At 40.8% G+C, this 18,707-nt stretch overlaps 1 long non-coding RNA gene across 1 annotated transcript in view; it reads right to left on the reverse strand.

Moving 5' to 3' along the window:
• Positions 1–12,390: 12,390 nt before the first annotated feature.
• LOC309862305 overlaps positions 12,391–18,707 on the reverse strand; it is a 64,816-nt gene continuing 58,499 nt past the window's right edge. The window contains exon 3 of the long non-coding RNA XR_014310408.1: positions 12,391–12,541. This is a non-coding gene — a long non-coding RNA (uncharacterized lncRNA). The remainder of the gene's footprint in view (positions 12,542–18,707) is intronic.

Below are 18,707 nucleotides of genomic sequence, written 5' to 3' on the forward strand. Positions count from 1 at the left end.
TACTCCCGAAGACAGTGAAATCCACACATTCACCACCAGGAAACACTTTCCCTGCCACCTGAGTCACTGGGCATCTCTCAGACTTCAACCAGACCTTAATCCACTCCCCCCATACTGCTAAGCCAAGTCTCAGGAACTGCCTTCCACTGGAATGACTTGAGTGGTCATGGAAAGAACGTGGAACTGGGAGACGGGAAATGTGGATCCTGCCCCTGGCTCCCTGCTAAGTAAGTAAGGAGCTTCCTCAAGTCACTCAATGTGTACATCTGTCATGCCACCTGTCAAATCCCCCGAAAGCCACCTGTCCTGGCTCACAGAATTACTGGGAGAAGCCCAAGAAATGTATTTACTTATAATCGCTTTGGTAAATTTAAATTTATCAATAATAGGAACAATACTATTATCAGTAATAGGAACAATACTCCCTAGAAGGATATACCGGTCATGTCTCATCGACTTCCTTCTTTAAGCCCACGAGGCTGATCCATCTCAGAAGTGAGGAAATAGACTCGAGCTGTCAACCCAGCCATGGAAGACAGAGACCCAAGACTCCAACTCCACATATCTGACTTTTAAGCCAGAGTTCTTAAAATGTGGTTTCTAATATATGACAGTAGCTGACAGTTACTGAGCGCTTCTTATTATGGGCGAGACTTGGTTCAACAATTTCCCATGTGTTAATTCCTTTACCCCTGAAATTCTAGACGCCAATACTATTATTGTTTCCATCTTCCAGATAAGGAAACAGAGAGATTGTATAACTTCACGAAGCTTGCACGGTTCACAAGGGTTCTCATCCTCCATCTCATCTCACATGTGATACAGATAGATGGCAGTTACTGATCAGAAAGCGAGTCCCAGCCCGGACCCATATAGAAGTCCATCACGATCACTCATGAAGTGAGTGCCTGGCACGTATCTCCCAGGGGCAGGGCTCGGGGTGGGGATTACTGAGCTATAGAAGCCATCCGCCTCCACCCTCCAGGAGGTGACAGCACAGAGGGGCAACATGGATGTTGTTAACCTATTTACAATACAATGAGGTATGTGTAAACTGCAGAAATAATACAAAGAAGGAAACAGTTAACAAGGACGGGGAAGAAATGATTTTCAGAATACATGATAGCTCAGCAGAGTATTACAGCGGTTGAGTCAGCAGTCAAAGCGCGATAGGGCCTTTCCAGTACAGAAAACAACACACATGAGGTTCTGAAGCTACCATGGACATGGCATGAGAGCACGGAGTCGACGTTTCTCTCAATCCATCAGAAACCCGTTTTCAGTTTGCCAGAACTGGCCTTGCCCTTTCTTTCTTTCATTCACCCAATAACAATTATGTATTAAGCCCCCGTATCTAAGTGCTGCATTTCAATGTAAAATGGATGGAAACAATTAAAAAAAAAACCATATTTATGGGCACTGATTCTATGACAAGCATGGTATAGGCACTTTTTAAAATCATTACAATCACCTGATGGGTAAATTTGTTGTTACCTTTTTACAGTCAAGAAACATACTCCAAAAGGTTAAATGACACAGTCATTGTGACCCAGCCAGAGGTTTCATCGAGATCTGTCCTGTCCCAGATCCTATACTTCTTCCATCACAGTGATGGGTTAATACATAGCTACTCTGTCTTATTTTTGTTTTTGTTTTTAACACTTGTGAGGATACAAACCATCTCTCTGCAACCAAATATTACCTGACAGCTGACAACAAATACAAATTTGATCTGTCACTAAAGCAGAGAGTGAAGTCAAGTGGCTCACAGAGGTCAGCAACCCGTGACCCTGACCTTATTATTACTGTTTAAGTGTCTTCCAATTTAGATCTTCCACGCACCATTACTTAAACTGCCGATGGCTGAACAAGGTGATCTGCCATCTCTGCTGATTCCTGCCTTGGATGCTGTCAGAACAATAATCACTACCAGGCCAGAAACAGGGATCTAGTAACCGCCATTTTCCTGACCCACGCCCTACCCCCAATTCCCTGAGAAGTCAACCTTGGTCTGTTTCATAGCTCCTTTCCTCCCAACTGTAACTCTTTGCTGTGACTCCAGGCATAAGGGCTGCTGCATTTGGTTTGAGTCAAACTGGACAGAGCACTTCTCCCAAATTCACCCTTGTACAGAAACTGAGAGCCCATAAGGAAGCGGGACCAACCACAGGTCCTGGGACTCTTGTTCTGATTGGCTAGGGGTACACTCCCTCCCAACCGAGTTAGTAAATCCTTGTGTGGGTCAAAGAGAACCCCAGGAAACCTGGAGAAGAAGCGACAGAAGGGAGCTTCTTCACGGGCAAAAGGAAAAGCACTATTTCAGCATTCTAAATAGCTGCTCAGTTTGAGTCATGTTCATGCATCTCTTCATTTATTCACTCGAAAAATATTTAATAATTGACCATGCATTACCTGCAAAGCCCAGCGCCAAAGGGATGTGGGGAAGCAGTCTTGACAGTCCCTGTCCTCAAAGGGCTTGCAGCGTTGTGCGGGATACACGCAAACTCACAGGCAGTGGTAATGAGACAATGTCATGGTTAAGAGCTCGCTGTGCCTGTCTTGGGTTGAAACAGGGCTCCCACCACTTAATAAGCTGAATGATCGTTGGCCAATTACTTAACATTTCTAGGTCTCCTTTTCCTTGGTAAAATAAGGGTAGAATGGCACCTATTTCATAAAATTACTATGAAGAGTGAATGATTTAGTACACAAAAGAACGGAACGACTTAACACATATGAGAACGGTGCCTGACCAACAGTAAGCACCCCATGCATGTTTCTTGCTATTGTTCGTTTAGGACTGTAAAACAGCAAGATACATGCTCTAATGGGTATCTCAGGGCTTCCGGACAATGCAAAGCAACTCCAGTTCACCAAGACCAGAAGCTACCAAAAGGATGTGATTCCTAAGGCAATCCTTAATAGATAAATAGGGAATGAATTATCCAGGGGAAGAGAAAGGACAAGAGTGTTCCAAGTCTCAAGATACTACATGGAAAGACAAAAAACAAAACAAAACAAAACAAAAAAAGCACACACATGGTATATCTGAGGAATTTAGAATATTTTGGTATGCTTCAATAGTAAAAAGTAGTAAGGCAGACCAAGAAAAGTAAGGGGACATAAGGTGAAGGGATTGTAACTCTTGATACGAGAAATAATAACAATCATTGGTGAATTTACATATCAGAGATTCTCCAGTACCTAGGCTATAAACCACTCACTTGAGGAATTATGATTTTCCTAACTTAGCAAATATTAACAAAGCCCCCTGGTACAGGAGATATACTGATAAATTCAGCTCAAGAATCAACTCCTTAGAGATGTCTTTCCTCACCACCCTAAGTTCCCTGAGGACCAAGGCCACTTTTGTATCCCTAAACCATAAAGAAGTTTCTGCCTCATAGTAGGTGTTCAATAAGTATTTGTTGAATGAATGAGCAAATAAATGAATGAAGAAGACAGGCACAGCCTCTGTCCCCGCGAAGCTTACAAGATGAGCAGTTTGCCACTGGGAGTTGTTTGAGTAATGGGAACCCTAGTATTTGGCATCACAGGACTGCTCAGAGGAGTCAAGAAATTAAAAAAAAAAAAAAATGTGAGAGCTAGTGAGCCAAGATGCTTTAAGAGCAAGCCACCAAGCTCAGATTACAAAGTTACTTCATAGAGCACATGTGTCCCTGCCTGATGCATTAGCTCCCAGCAGTCACTAAGCTTCTGGGACCCTGTAGAGCATGCAGAAAGGTTGACAGCTTACAATCAATACCATGTGCACTGATGCAGGGCGCAACATTATCACACCCAAGATATTACCCCCACATCCCAGCACCGGCACTAAATATTCCTCATAACAAGGCAAAGAGAAGTGACAAGAGCTATTATTTTCAACCCTTCCACTTGGAAGCAAGAGGTGAGGCAAACCTTCCCTGGGATGTTCTTGGGGGAAGGCAAGCAGTTCCCCCCAAAGAAATCACCTGGAGTCTAGTGCATGCCTAATACAACAAGACAGGGATGGGAGAAGATTGGCATTTTCATTTGCCCAGGTGTCCACAATCTAGAAATGGAGACTCTGTGGGCAGCTGAGAGGCACAACAATAAATTAGAGGGAGGCGGAGGGTCTGGTTGGTGGGGAGTGTGTGAGGTGTGAATGCTGGAATTTATTCTCCAGGCTCAAGTCACTCTAATAAAAAAAACTTGAGCCCCCAGTTGGACTTTCTTATTTCAGCTTCTTTGACTGTGGCATAATTGAAAGTCATATTTCATCTAGACCAGTGGTTTCCAGCAGTAAGTGCAAGTACCTTATGAACAGTCAGCCTGAATATATCAAAGAAAGAAGCAAACAACTGCATGTTAAACAGCACCTGGTCCACAATGGAGGGGGAAAGGGACTGAGTCACATTACATAGTATCCACAAAGCAGTAGCCCCCAAAGTACACTGTAGCATGGGTCTTTAGTCTATGGTGGAATGCTAACAGGAAGAAGCCAGGGCTAGGACACCAGGGTTGTTTTCTTAATTCCATGGGGGCATTTATCTAATGGCAGCCTCCATTTTTCAGCCCTTCATTTCCTAACACGATGAGGGGTATTGCTTATTTGTCACATTTTTTTTTGAAAAGGCAGAAAGGTTACTTAGTTCTATCAGAGATACTGGTTGATGGAAGAATCAGCAGAAGCTCAAAGATGGGTATATTCATTGAAGATATGACAAATGTCATAGAAACTCAATGTGTCCATCATGGAAAAGGAAGCTCAGTTCAAAAGCTAGTGTTTTCCAAAGTACAAAAAGAATGTGCCGTTTCAGGAACAGAACGTGGCTCAAAGCAGCTCTTCATTTTGACCAGCATAAGTATGGTTAACTAACTCCCATCAGTCTCTGAAGATGTCCCAAGAGGGACATAGGGTTGAATCCTGCAAGAAAGGCAATTACAGCTTTTCTGTCTTCTCCAGCATTAAACAAATGATGGATTCCTCCTAACATATCATGCACACATGCGTGCATACACACATGCACAGCCTCAACGCCCCACTAACAGATCTTCCTCTCTTAGAGAATAATTTCTGAATTCATGATTCTTCCCGTCAGAATGGCACGTGCTTCCCAGCTACTTAAGAACACAACGTGGAGACAAAGGTTGTAAATTTTTTTATTGCATTTTATATCAGAACTGGGGATTCATTTACACATTAAAACTCTGCTGGCTTAGTTGGTAATAAAATTATATGGCTCCACATAAGAGTGTAACGACTTCCTTTCTCACCTGCTTGTTATACTGCTCAGTCACAACACTACTTTGGATGGAATAACTATCCTGGTGATAAGCAGTAATTGACTATTATAGTTTGTGAGGACACTTCAATTTACTCAGGCACTTTCATGTCCAGAGAAGTGGGGTAATCTGCCCAGGGTTTGCACAGAAAGTTACTCAAAGACCAAGAATGAAACCATCTCCAAAATGACTTTATTTCACTTTGTTGCTTTGTTATTTTTCCATGTGCCTAAAATGAATAGGTCTATTCAAGCCTAGGTGGAGGTTCTGAATATGAAGTCTTAATTCTACTCAAAGAGCTGTCAACATTTCTGTCCATGGTACCAAAGACAGTTCTGGGGGTGGTGCTGGGAGACGTGTTCCATGTCAAGTCTCACTAGAGTCCACATTGGCACAGATTCACACAGGTGGACCACTTCATTTATTCGCTACATTAACTATCATCTACCTACAAAATCAAATACTATGTTGTTATAGGTGTTCCCATAGCTCTCTTCATCAAACCATTGTTCATATTTGATTATGTCCCATTGATTAATCTATACAGATTTAAAAAGATATTATCCCTAACCTCAAGAAGGATAGCCTAATAAAAATGTAATTCCAACAGGTAATTTCAACATAACATGGTTAATGCAAATGGTAGAGATATGTGTAGTTTATTGTGGGTGTAAAGTGTGAAAGCATCTGACCTCCTGGAGGGGATGAGATGAGGTGCAATCCCAAAGAAGGTTGGGGCTAACCAGATGAGCACGGACATGAGTAAAGGCAGGTACCAACCTCTAAGCACAACGAACAGTTTGATTTTGCTGAAAAGCTCTTGGCTAGGATGACTCAGGTGCTGGAGAGGTAGCAGGTTGAGATTGCAGAGGGCCATTTAGAGGACTTGGGTGTCACTCAGCAGTCAATGGAGTACCACCAGGAGATTTTTAAGAAGAGAATTGACACAGATGGGATTACATTTTTGAAAATCACTCCGGCAACTGTATAAATGACACAGGTCAAGTAGACAAGACTGAAAAGCAAGGACTCTACTTAGGAAGCTGCTGAAGTGGTCCAGCAAAAAGGATGAGGGCCTGAGCTGAGGGTTCAGGAAAAACTGAAGAGGTAAGATTAGTATAACTTAGAAACTGAGGTGATGAGAGCAAACCATTAATAGACAAGACGATAAGCAATGGTATGAAAAGAGGTAGATACTAAAGGAATGAGACTAGTGTTCAGGGGGAGGAAAAGAGACAGATAAGGGGTCTAATTTGGGACATAATGAGTTTGAGGAGTCAGCACGGCAACAAGGTCGAGAGAGTTTACCAGCAAGCAGCAAGGGAAAAAAGTACTATGACCTAAAAATCACTGGATACAATGGAGAGTTAGTCAACAAGGTGTCCTGGCCTTTATGGAGGTGATGGCACAGAGAGAATGAAGATCAAAACTCTGCTAGCTGAGGAGAGGGCCCTGGGGAGCAGACATGGGGTAAGGAGATACATCCCAAGCAATAAAGAAGGAAGCATCAGAGTCACAAGAACCATGGGCAAAGCATATTGTCGAGATAAAGGAGTGGAATTCTCCCACTGGAAAATACAGCTCCTATAAATCTATTTTTTTAAAAAAACATACATTTTTAAAAATGGGGTTCCAGACCAAGATGGTGACAGAGGAAGACCCTGAACCCACCTCCTCCAGGGACACAGCAATTCTACAGCTATTTATAGAAAAATTCTCCCTGAAGAAGAGACTGAATAGCTTCTATATGACAAAAGACCACTGAGAACGGCAAGGGGAGCAAAATAGGGTGAGGAAGGGAAACCCCACCTTCCACATGGCAAACTGCTGTGGGTAAAGATAGTACTGAGAGGCTGCGAGAAGATTCATCTGACCAGGGACACAAAAACAAAACAAAACAAAAAAAACACCTCAGTTTAAGAGGGCAACTAGAATATAAAGGAAACAGCCCTCAAAACTTGCCAAACAGTGGAGGGGTTGCTGGATCTCTCTTCAGGTTAGAGGGGTTGGTGAGCACCTGATTTAAGTTCCTTTTCCACCTGGATAGTGCACATGGGAGCAGGTTCCAGGAACTGTCACTGGCCTGCCACCTCAGTGAGCCCCAGGGCCCAGAGCCCACACCAGCCCAAGCTGGCCACAGTGCAGCACACCTCAGACACCTCTGGTCTGCACTCACTACACCTCCAGCCATCTCCTGAAGGTGACACAAGTGCAAAGCACCCAGGAACACTCCAGTTCTACACCACTTTGGCTCTAGACTAACTGACAGCTACCCTGGACTGAGACCACTCCTGGACCTCCTGGCTCAGGCCTGCTTCAGCTCCAGTCACCCAACCAAAACACCACCTACACAGAGTACCCTAAGACATGCTGGTCCACCTCTCCCTGGGATTCAGCCAGCATGCAGAGTACTCCCTCTGTGGAGAGCCCCAGGACCTCCTGGCCTATCCCCACTTTAGCTTCATCTATCCTACCAGGGTAACTTCTATATGCAGAACCCTGGAAACCCTGCCTTGTACCTACTGCAGCTTCAGCTGTCCAGACAGGGCACTTCTTTTGCAGAGAGTCCTGACATCACCCGAACTCAGAACTTCTTCAGCTCCAGCCCTCCCTACAGTGCAGCCCCAACACAGTGCCTGGGGACCCCCAGCCCACACCAGCCACAGTTGCTGCCAGCCAGCCAAGGTTACCCAACACACAGTCTACACAGGGGATGAGCATAAACAAGAACAATGCTTCAGGATCAGGAGAAGAAGCTATTCTGCCTATTCATTGAAACAAGCACAGAAAGGCGAAATGAGGAAGCAGAGGAATATGCTCCAAACAAAACAACAAGACAAAACCTCAAAAAATGAACCAACCAAAATGGAAATAACAAATCTACATGACAAAGAGTTCAAAGTAATGGTTATAAAGATGTTTCACTGCACAGAGAGAAGAGTGGATAAACGTAGTGAGAACTTCAACAGAGATAATATATATATACATATATATATATATGTATATATATAAAACAGAATGACTCAGAGATGAAGAATATAATAACCAAACTGAAAAACCCACTGGCGGAAATCAACAGTAGATTAGAGAATGCAGAAAACATTTCAGTTATCTGGAAGTCAGGGTAATGGAAAGCACCCAAGCTGAATAGCAAAAAGAAAAAATGTTTTTAGAAAAGGGATATGTTAAAGGATTTATTCGGAAGTATCAGGTGAAGAAATCTTCATATTATAGGGTTCCCAGAAGGAAAAGAAAGAAAAGGGGAGAATAGGTACTTGAAAAAAATAATACCTGAAAACTTCCTTAACCTGGGGAAGAAAACAGACATCCAGGTTCAAGAAGCACAGAGAGTGGGACGCCTGGGTGGCTCAGTTGGTTAAGCAGCTGCCTTCGGCTCAGGTCATGATCCCGGCGTCCTGGGATCGAGTCCCACATCGGGCTCCTTGCTCCGCAGGGAGCCTGCTTCTCCCTCTGACTCTGCCTTCCACTCTGTCTGCCTGTGCTCGCTCTCACTCTCTCTCTCTTACAAATAAATAAATAAAATCTTTAAAAAAAAAAAAAAAGAAGCACAGAGAGTTCCCAACAAGATGAGTAGAAGATTCAGCCATGTCACATCATGATTAAATGTCAATGACTAAAGTTAAAGAATTTAAAAGCAGTAGTAACATACAAGGGAAAATCCATTAAGGCTATCAGCTGATTTTTCAGAACAATCCTTGCAGGCCAGAGGGAGTAGGATAATATGTTCAAAGTGCTTAAAGAAAAAAAAAATCTACAACCAAGATACTCTACCTAGCAAGGTTACCATTCATATTTGAAGCAGGGAAAAGACTTACCAAGACCAACATAAGTTAAAAGGACTTCATTACCATTAAACCAGAAGAAACATTAAAGGGACTCCTTTGAGTGAAAAAAAAAAAAAAAGACCATAATCAGAAGAAAATTATGAAAGGAAAAAATTTCACGAGTAAAAGCCAACATACAATAAGAGTGGAATAATCACTTATAAACCTAGTATGAAGGTTAAAAGACAAAACTAGTAAAAATCAATTATATCTTGAAAATTAGTTATGGGGACTCACAAAATAGAAAGGTGTAAATATTACAACACCTACATAAAACATGGAGAGGGTGGGTAAAGATGAAGATCTTTTAGAATGTGTTCAAACTTAAGATGCCATCCACTTAATATGGACTGCTATATACTGAGGATGTAACAAATGAACTTCATGGTAACCACCAACCAAAACCTGTAATAGATACACAAGAAAATAAAGAGAAAGACAAACATGACACTAAAGCAAGTCATCAACCATAAAGAAAGGGAGCCCAAGAATAAAAAAGGAACTGAGAACTACAAAAACAGCCAGAAAACAATTAAGAAAATGACAATAAACCTATACATATCAGTAATTATTTTAAATGTGAATGGTCTAAATGTTTCTATCAAAAGACAGTGAGTGACAGATGGATAAATAAACATCACCCATCTATATGCTGCAAACAAGAGACTCACTTCAGACCTAAAGACACATACAGACTGGGAGTGAAGGCATGGAAAAACACATTCCATTTGAATGGAAGTGAAAAGAAAGCTAGGATGGTAATAACTGTGTCAGACAAAATAGACTTTAAAACAAAGACAGTAACAAGAGACAAAGAATGGCATTACATAATGATAAAATGATTAATCCAAGAGAGTTTTTAATGGTAATATTTATGTACACAGTATAAGAAAACCTAGATTCCTGAAACAAATATTAACATACATAGAGGGAGAAACTGACAATAATATGATAATAGTAGGGGATTTTAACACTCTCATTTACCTGAGTGGATAGCTCATTCAGGCAGGAAGTCGAGAAGGAAACAGTGTCACTGAACAATACTTCAGAGGAGCTGGACTTAACAGGTATATATGGAATAGTTCATCCAAAACACCAGAATATACATTCTTTTCAAAAGCAGATGGAATGTTCTACAGGATATTCTACAGGAAAGGAGAGATCACATGTCAGTTACAAAAAAAGTCTCAACAAATTTTAGAAGATGAAATTATATCATGCATCTTTTCCAATCACAGTGGTATAAGATGAGAAATCAATCATAAGAAATCAATCATAAATCAATCATAATCATAATCAATGGCCAAAAAAAAGTGAAGCTAAACTATATGCTACTAACCAACAATGGGTGAATGCAAAGATTAAAGAGGAAGACAAAAAATTCATGGAGAAAAACAAAAATGAAAGCACAGGAGTCCAAAATCTCTGGGACAAAGCAAAAGCAGTTCAAAGAGAGAAATTTATAGCAATTCAAGCCTATCTCAAGAAACAAGAAAAAGCTCAAATAAACAACCAAAAGCCCATACCTGAAGGAACTAGAAAAGAACAAGCAAAGCCTAAAGTTAGTGGAAGGAAGAAATAGTAAAGATCAGAATGGAAATAAAAGACATAGAAACTTAAAAAAAATGGAAAAGACCAATGAAAGCATGAACACAGATGCAAAAATTCTCAACAAAATATTAGCAAACTGCATTCAACAGTACCTTAAAAGGATCATTCATCATGATTGAGTGGGATTTATTTCAGAGATGCAAGGATGGTTCAATATCCACAAATCAACATGGTAGATCACATTAACAAAATAAAATATAAAAATCATATGATAATCTCAATGGATGCAGAAAAACCATTTCACAAAATTCAACATCTTTTCGTGATAAAAACCTCTCAACGAAGTGGGTTAGAGGAAACATAGCTCAACATAATGAAGGCTATATATGATAAACCCACTAACATCACTCTCAATGTTGAAAAAATGAGAGATTAAGGACCTAAATGTGAGACCTGAAATCATCAAATTCCTAGAAGAAAACATAGGCAGTAATCTCTTAGATGCCTTAGCAATGTATTTATAGATATATCTCCTCAGGCAAGACAAACAAAAGCAAAAACAAACTACTGAGACTATGCCAAAATAAACACTTTTGCACAGTGAAGGAAACCATCAATAAACAAGAAACCTACCGAATGGGAGAAGACATTTGCAAATGATATATTCAATAAAGAATTAACATCCAAAATACATACAGAACTTTTGTAATATCAAGAAAAGCCCAAATAATCCAAGTAAAATTAAAAACCAGAAGAGACATTTTTCTGAACAAGACATACAGGTGACCAGCAGACACATCAAAAGATACTCAACATCATTCATCATAAGGGAAATGCAAACCAAAACCACAGTGAAATACCATCTCACAACTGTCAGAATGCCTAGAATCAAAAAGACAAGAAATACTAAGAGCTGGAAATGATGTGGAGAAAGAAGAAACATAGTGATCTGTTGGTAGAAACATTAATTGCTGTAACCACTGTGGAAAACAGTATGGAAATTCCTCAAAAAATTAAAAATAGAAATATGATATGATCCAGTAATGCCACTAGTGGGTATTTATCCAAAGCAATGAAAACATTAATTCAAAAAGATACACGCACTCTTATTTTTATTGCAGCATTATTTAAAGTCATCAAGATATGGAAATAATCCACATGTTTATCGATAAATGAACAGATAAAAAAGATATGGTGTATAGCACATGGAATATTGGCCATAAAAATGAGATATTGCCATTTGTAACAACATGGATGACCTAGAAAGTATTGTGCTAAGTAAAGTAAGTCACAGAAAGACAAACCCAATGTAATTTCACTTATATGTGGAACGTAAAAACAAAACAAATCAACAAATAGTAAAAAGCAGAAACAGATTGATAAGAACAGAAAAGTGCTGGCTAACAGAGGGGAGGTAGAAAGAGGGATTGTCAAAAAGTGCAAAGGGGAGTGGGAGGTGCAGGCTTCCAGTTGTGGAATAAGTCACCGGAATGAAAGGTACAGCATAGGAAATATAATTAGTCATATTGTAGTAGTGCTATATGATGACAGATGGTAGCTACACTTGTGAGCACAGCATAACATAAAAGATGTCAGATCACTATACTCTATACTTGAAATTAGTAGTGTGTGTCAACTATACCTCAATATAAAAACTAGTTTTTAAAAAGGTAGAAAATAACAGACACTTAACCAAAAAGATATACGGATGACTGGGTACCTGAGTGGTTCAGTCAGCTAAGCGTCTGCCTTCAGCTCGGGTCATGGTCTCAGGGTCCTGGGATCAAGTCCCATGTGGGCTCCCTGCTCAGCGGGGTGTCTTCTTCTCCCTCTGCCCCACCCCGCTCATGCTTGTGTGCTCTCTCTCCTCTGTGTCTCTGAAATAAATAAATAAAATCTTTTTTAAAAAAAAGATATACAGATGACTAACAAGCAAAGGTCATTGGATAATACAAATTAAAACACTAAAAACAACTGTATAAAACACCTACACGCAAAATAGAATGGATGAAATCTAAAATACTGACATCTGGAACAAGAGGGATGGACCTCTTACTATGCTAGGGATGGATCTAGTACTATGCTAGGTAAATTAAGTCAGACAGGAAAAACAAATACCATATGACTTCACTTATATGTGAAATCTAAAAAACAAATGAATACAAAACAAATAGAAAACAAATCAAATGGATTCTTAAATATTCTTAAATACAACCAAGCCCTTGGTTGCCAAAGAGGAGATGGCTGGGGCATGGGAGAAAGAGGATTAAGAGGTACAAACTTCTGGTTATAAAAGAAGTCAGTCATGAATATAAAAAGGACAGCATGGGAATCACACTACTCGGTATTTCCCCTAAAGATACAAATGTAGTGATCCAAAGGGGCACATGCACCTGAATGCTTATAGCAGCAAGGTCCACAACAGCCAAACTATGGAAAGAACCTAGATGTCCATCAACAGATGAATGGATAAAGAAGATATGGTATAGATATACAATGGAATACTATGCAGCCATCAAAAGAAATGAAATTTTGCCATTTGCGGATGACATTGGATGGAACTAGAGGGTATTACGCTTAGCGAAATAAGTCAATCAGAGAAAGACAATTATCATAAGATCTCCCTGATATGAGCAAGTTGAGATGCAATGTGGGGGTTTTGGAGGTAGGAAAAGAATAAATGAAACAAGATGGGATTGGGAGGGAGACAACCCGTAAGAGACTCTTAATCTCACAAAACAAACTGAGGGTTGGGGGGGGGGGTATGGACATTGGGGAAGGTATGTGCTATGGTGAGTGCTGTGAAATGTGTAAACCTGGCAATTCACAGACCTGTACCCCTGGAGCTAATAATACATTATATGTTAATTTTAAAATTAAAAAAAAAAAAAACAGGCAAAGTGACATTCCTCTAGGTACTCTACTGCCTCCACCTTAATGCTTTGCTAAGGGCAAAGGGCAATCCTAGCCTGAGGACCCATACCCCCAACCAGGATCCCGTAAGTCTACTTTAACAATTCCTTTGGAAAGTTTATCTCTAAACCCTCCAAGATAGTGCTGACAATCATTCCCAAGCATATGGCCCACTGATATACATCTAAAAGGTCTTATGAAAATGTTTTATTACTAGTAATGAATAATTTTTTCCCAAAAATAGCTAGCCCAAGGTCCTAGAAACCTTGCTTCCAAAATTCCTTAGAGACTTATGCCATCACTAACCCCCTCCCAACTTGCAAGCATATAATGGACCACTCCTTACAACCCCCCGGGTAACTCTTTCTGCCCACGGGTCCTGTACCTGGGCTTTAATAAACCACCATTTTACATCAAAAAGAAAAAAAAGGACAGCCTGGGGAATACAATATTGAGATACCAATAATATTCTAATAACATTGTATGGTGACAGATGGAGACTAATTGTGGTGATCACTGAGTAATGTACAGAACTGCTGAATCACTTATATGTCAACTACCATAATAAGTTTAAAATAATCAATTAAAAAAAACTGAGAATACCAGGGGGGAAAAAAAGTTAAAATTTAAATCTAAAAAGAAAAACTAAAACAAAAAAAACCCAGAAATCCAGTAGAAAAGTGGGTAATAGACTTGGAGTTAATTCACCAAAGATGATATCGGAGGGAGAGACGAACCGTGAGAGACCGTGAACTCTGAGAGACAGACTGAGGGTTTTGGAAGGGAGGGGGTGGGGGGTTGGGTCAGCCTGGTGGCGGGTTTAAGGAGGGCACGTACTGCATGGAGCACTGGGTGTGGTACATAAACAATTAATTTTGGATCACTGAAAAAAAACATAAAATAAAATTTTTAAAAAATGGATGGACATGGGATTTGGCCCATGGGGCATGGTTTGCCAGACCCTGGTTTAGAGTATGGGCACCAGAAACATCACACAGATTCAAATCTTGACTCTATTACTTGCAGAGTCCTGAACAAGTTAATAACTCCATGTCCCCATCTTTTCATCTGTAAATGGAAATAATGCTATCGCCTACCAATACGCTCATTATGAGGATTAAATGTAGTGAATTTGAAGTGCTTAAAACAGTGCCCAGAACACTGAAGGGCTACGTGTTAGCTGCTGTCACCATTATCACCTTGAGCGTTGTCAACAGCACTGAGAAACCCAGCCTTGTGTCATTTCATCACAGGATTAAACAGGACCCAAAACCCTTAGCCTAGGCTACTCAGTTACATGAGGTAGTAAGCTCTCTTTCTTGCTTAAAACAGTTTGAGCGAAATTTCTGTTATTACTGAAGTTACTCCATCTGACTAAAAGTGAAACCAGGGTAAGGGTAATAATTACCAAACACCCATGATGTAAAACTCAGTCATTTCTGTGTCCGTTACAGACATTACCAATCCAACAAAGCTTTCCTTCTCCCCAAGCCAGACAGGACCTTAGATAGGGCTATGGACTTAGTTGTGTTCACTGACCCCAAATTCCTATTCTGAAGCCATAAGCCCTCCAGTCTGATGCTATTTGGAAAATGGAGCCTTTGAAAGGTAATTAAGGTTCGCTGAGATCATAAGTATGGAGCCTTCATGATACGATCAGTGCCTTTATAAGAAAAGACATCGAAGAGCTGGTTTCCTCTCTTCCCTCTACCTGCGCACATGAAGACAAGGCCACGTGAATGCACGGTGACAAGTAGCCATACGCAAACCTACAAAGGGAACCCCCGCAGACACTGACTTTGCTTGCACATTGACCTTGGACTTCCAGTCTCCAGCAGGGGAAGAAATAAATGCCTGTTATTTAAGTCAGCCACTGTGGTATTTTGTTATTGTAGCCTGGGCTGATTAAGACAAACGTGTTTTCTCCCCAAAACAGGACCTGAGCAGTTTCTATCAATCAGTCAAAGTCAGCATGTGAAATGACACCTCTTTCTTCCTGCTTTAGGTCATGACTTTTAGTCTGATCTTGAGTCAGACCGATGAGCTTTGTAAATCTTCTCTTAGTGTATGCTTGTGATAAAGAAATTTGTCAAGGACCTGCAAATCTTTCAATGCGTGGTCCCCATTTCAAAGTTCTCATTTATGATTTTTTTTTCCATTTTAAATCCATATACTTTATACTGCCTGCAGAAAAACCTGCAATCTTCCTACATTCTATTTTTCTTTACCAAGTACCTTTTCTCTTAGAAGGTTCAAATAGTGCTGTTTGCAAGAATGAGGTCAGCAAAGGCTGCTAAAGAACAAGTTTCCCCTCTACCCCAGGAAGTGATAATTAATAGGCTTCAAAATGTACAGTGTCACTGATGAATGTAATGTCCTTAATCTACAGTGGAAAACAACATTGGCATAATTAATTTGATTTGCTTTACATTCATAGAAAGAGGGCCTTTTGTATTCAGAATGTAAATGAGCCAAGAACCTGGACCCTTTCTTTTCTTCTTTAAAATTCAATTAGCTTATTGCTAGCAATACACCATATTTCACAAATTCTTAACTCACGCAGTATGAATACCATTACTACCTCCCCGAAAAATTATTCCAAAGCATTCCTTCTTCTCCAATAAATGGCACCATTTGTTTGCGAGGGGGAAAAAATCCCTAGTAATTTCACGGCTATCTGTGACCTGTCCAGAGCAGGAGTCCTCCAAGGAGAGCGTGCGTCAGAATCCGGAGGGCTCATTACTGGGCCCGCCCCAACAGAGGTTTTTTTTTCAGTAGGTCTGGGGTGAGGCCTCAGGATCTCCGTCTCTAACCAGTTCCCTAGTTCTCTAACTAGTAATGCTGGTGCTGTCATCTCAGGGACCACACTTTGGTTAATAGCAGAGCTCCTGCTCTAGAGCAGTAATTCTCAGTCAAGTAGACAGAAACCTCTTTCAATAGTCTCTGCTTTACACCACTCAGTTGTGTTCTTTACACTGTGTCTTCAGTTATTTTCCTATTGCTCCTGGCTGCAAATAAGAAAACCCTGACTCAACTGGCTTAAGTGAAAATTTATTATGCCATGTACCAAAAGAATCTGGAGAGAAGCTGGTTCCAGGAATCTTTACTTGGGCAGCTAAGAGACACCGTCAAGGACACAAACACTTTCCAGTATATCAGTCTGACATCCTCAATACACCCTCTTGCTCTTAAGGCTCACGCTCTTAAGCTCATAATATTACCTTCACATGAGGGATCACACCAAATCAAGAACACATCTAGCAGAAGTGGGGGGCCTTCTTGAGGGCCTCTTTTGGTCACAAATGAAACCCAGCAGATTCCTTAGCCCATTCTTCCTGGCCAAAATTATGCTGCCTTCTCATCCCTAAATCAGACACTCCATGGAAAGAGGACTGAAATGCCATGATGACTTACATCAGAGATCAACACTTTTTTTTTTTTTCTGTAAAAGGGCCACATTACAAGTATTTCGGGTTTTGAGGGCTGTGTGGGCTCCATCACAGCCACTCAGCTCTGCCTCTGCAGTGCAAAGTGGCCACAGACAAAACAGAAACCCACGGACAATTCATCCCAATAAACTTTATTTACAGAAACAAGTAACTGTTAGCCATCCTGTGGTTTAAGGCGAACAGAATAAATCTGTGAGTCACACTGGGGAAGGATAGCTTGTCCAAAAACAGCAGGTTCTTTTGGCAAGGAAGAAGCAAGAAATGGCTTTTATAAAAGTAACCAGCAGCATCAGTGGGAGTATCCCCCGAATCCTACTTCAAATGCCAGAAATGAAGCCTTCCCTGAGTCTTCTCAGACTGGAGTCATCACTTCTCTCCTTCGAACCTCCCCCAGTGAATTTCTTAGGTCTCCGTTTGGAACTGGAGACAGATAGACAGGATTCAAGTGCAACAGCTTTTCTTCAAACCCTACATTCAGTTATTCGCCTGTAATACTGCACTTCTCATCCATGGGATTACCATATCGCAGTAACACCTGGCAGCTGACAAACTGAACTCTAAGGGCTTCTGATCCAAGACGGTGACATAGGGAGACCCTGAACTTACTGCCTCCATGAACACACCAAATCTACACCTATTGATAAAGCCATTCTTTCTGAAGAAGCATATAAGAATGGAGTGCTCGATGAGCAGCTCCTGCACTGCAAAAACAAACACACAAACAGATCAGGCAAGAGAGACAGAGACAGGCAAGAGAGACAGAGGGACAGTAATGAAGGGAACCCCTCCTCCTGACGTAGTGAACTGCAGTGGGCGGGGCAGTACTGAGGGACCACGAGAAGATCTGTCTGACCTGACCTGACTGTAGATTGTTTTCCCCCCAAAAGATCAAGGAGCTGCTGGAACTCTCTCCAGGTCTGAGGGGCTGGCAAGCATCACAGTTTAGGTTCCCTGTCCACCTTCCTCATACCAATGGGAGCACATTCCAGGTGCCTTGGCCAGCCTGCCACCTTAGCAAGCCCTCGGCCCCAAGCCCACACCAGCCCTGGAAGTCCTAGGTCCACAAACCCGAAGCCTGTAACAGATACACAAAAAATAAAAAGGAAGCCAAGCATAACTCTGAAAAAAAAGTCAATCACAAGGTAAGAGAACAAGTAGAAAGGAACAGAAAGGAACTACAAAACAACCAGATAACAATTAACCAAATGGTGATAAGGATATAGGTATTAATAATTACTTTAAATGTAAATCATCTCAATGCTCCTGTAAAAAACATAGGATGGTGAAATGGATTTAAAAAAAAAAAAAAGAGGGGGACCCATCTGTATGCTGCCTCCAAGAGACTGACTTCAAACCTAAAGATACACACAAACTAATAATGTAAAGATAGAAAAAATATTTTATGCAAATGGGAGTGAAAAAAAAAAGAAGCTAGGGTAGCAATACTTGTATCAGAAAAAGTAGCCTTTAAAAACAACAAAGAAGGGCATTACATAATGATAAAAGGATCAATCCAACAGAGGACCTAATAATTGTAAATATCTACGCACCCCACAGAGGAGCACCTAAGTAAAGAAAATATTCACAGACATAAAGGGAGAAACTGACATTACTACAATAATTGTAGGGGACTTAAACATTCCACTTATATCAATGGTGAGGTCATTCAGACAGAATATCA

The sequence above is a fragment of the Mustela nivalis genome, assembly GCF_964662115.1.
Source record: "Mustela nivalis genome assembly, chromosome: 3".
Taxonomy (NCBI): Eukaryota; Metazoa; Chordata; class Mammalia; order Carnivora; family Mustelidae; genus Mustela; species Mustela nivalis.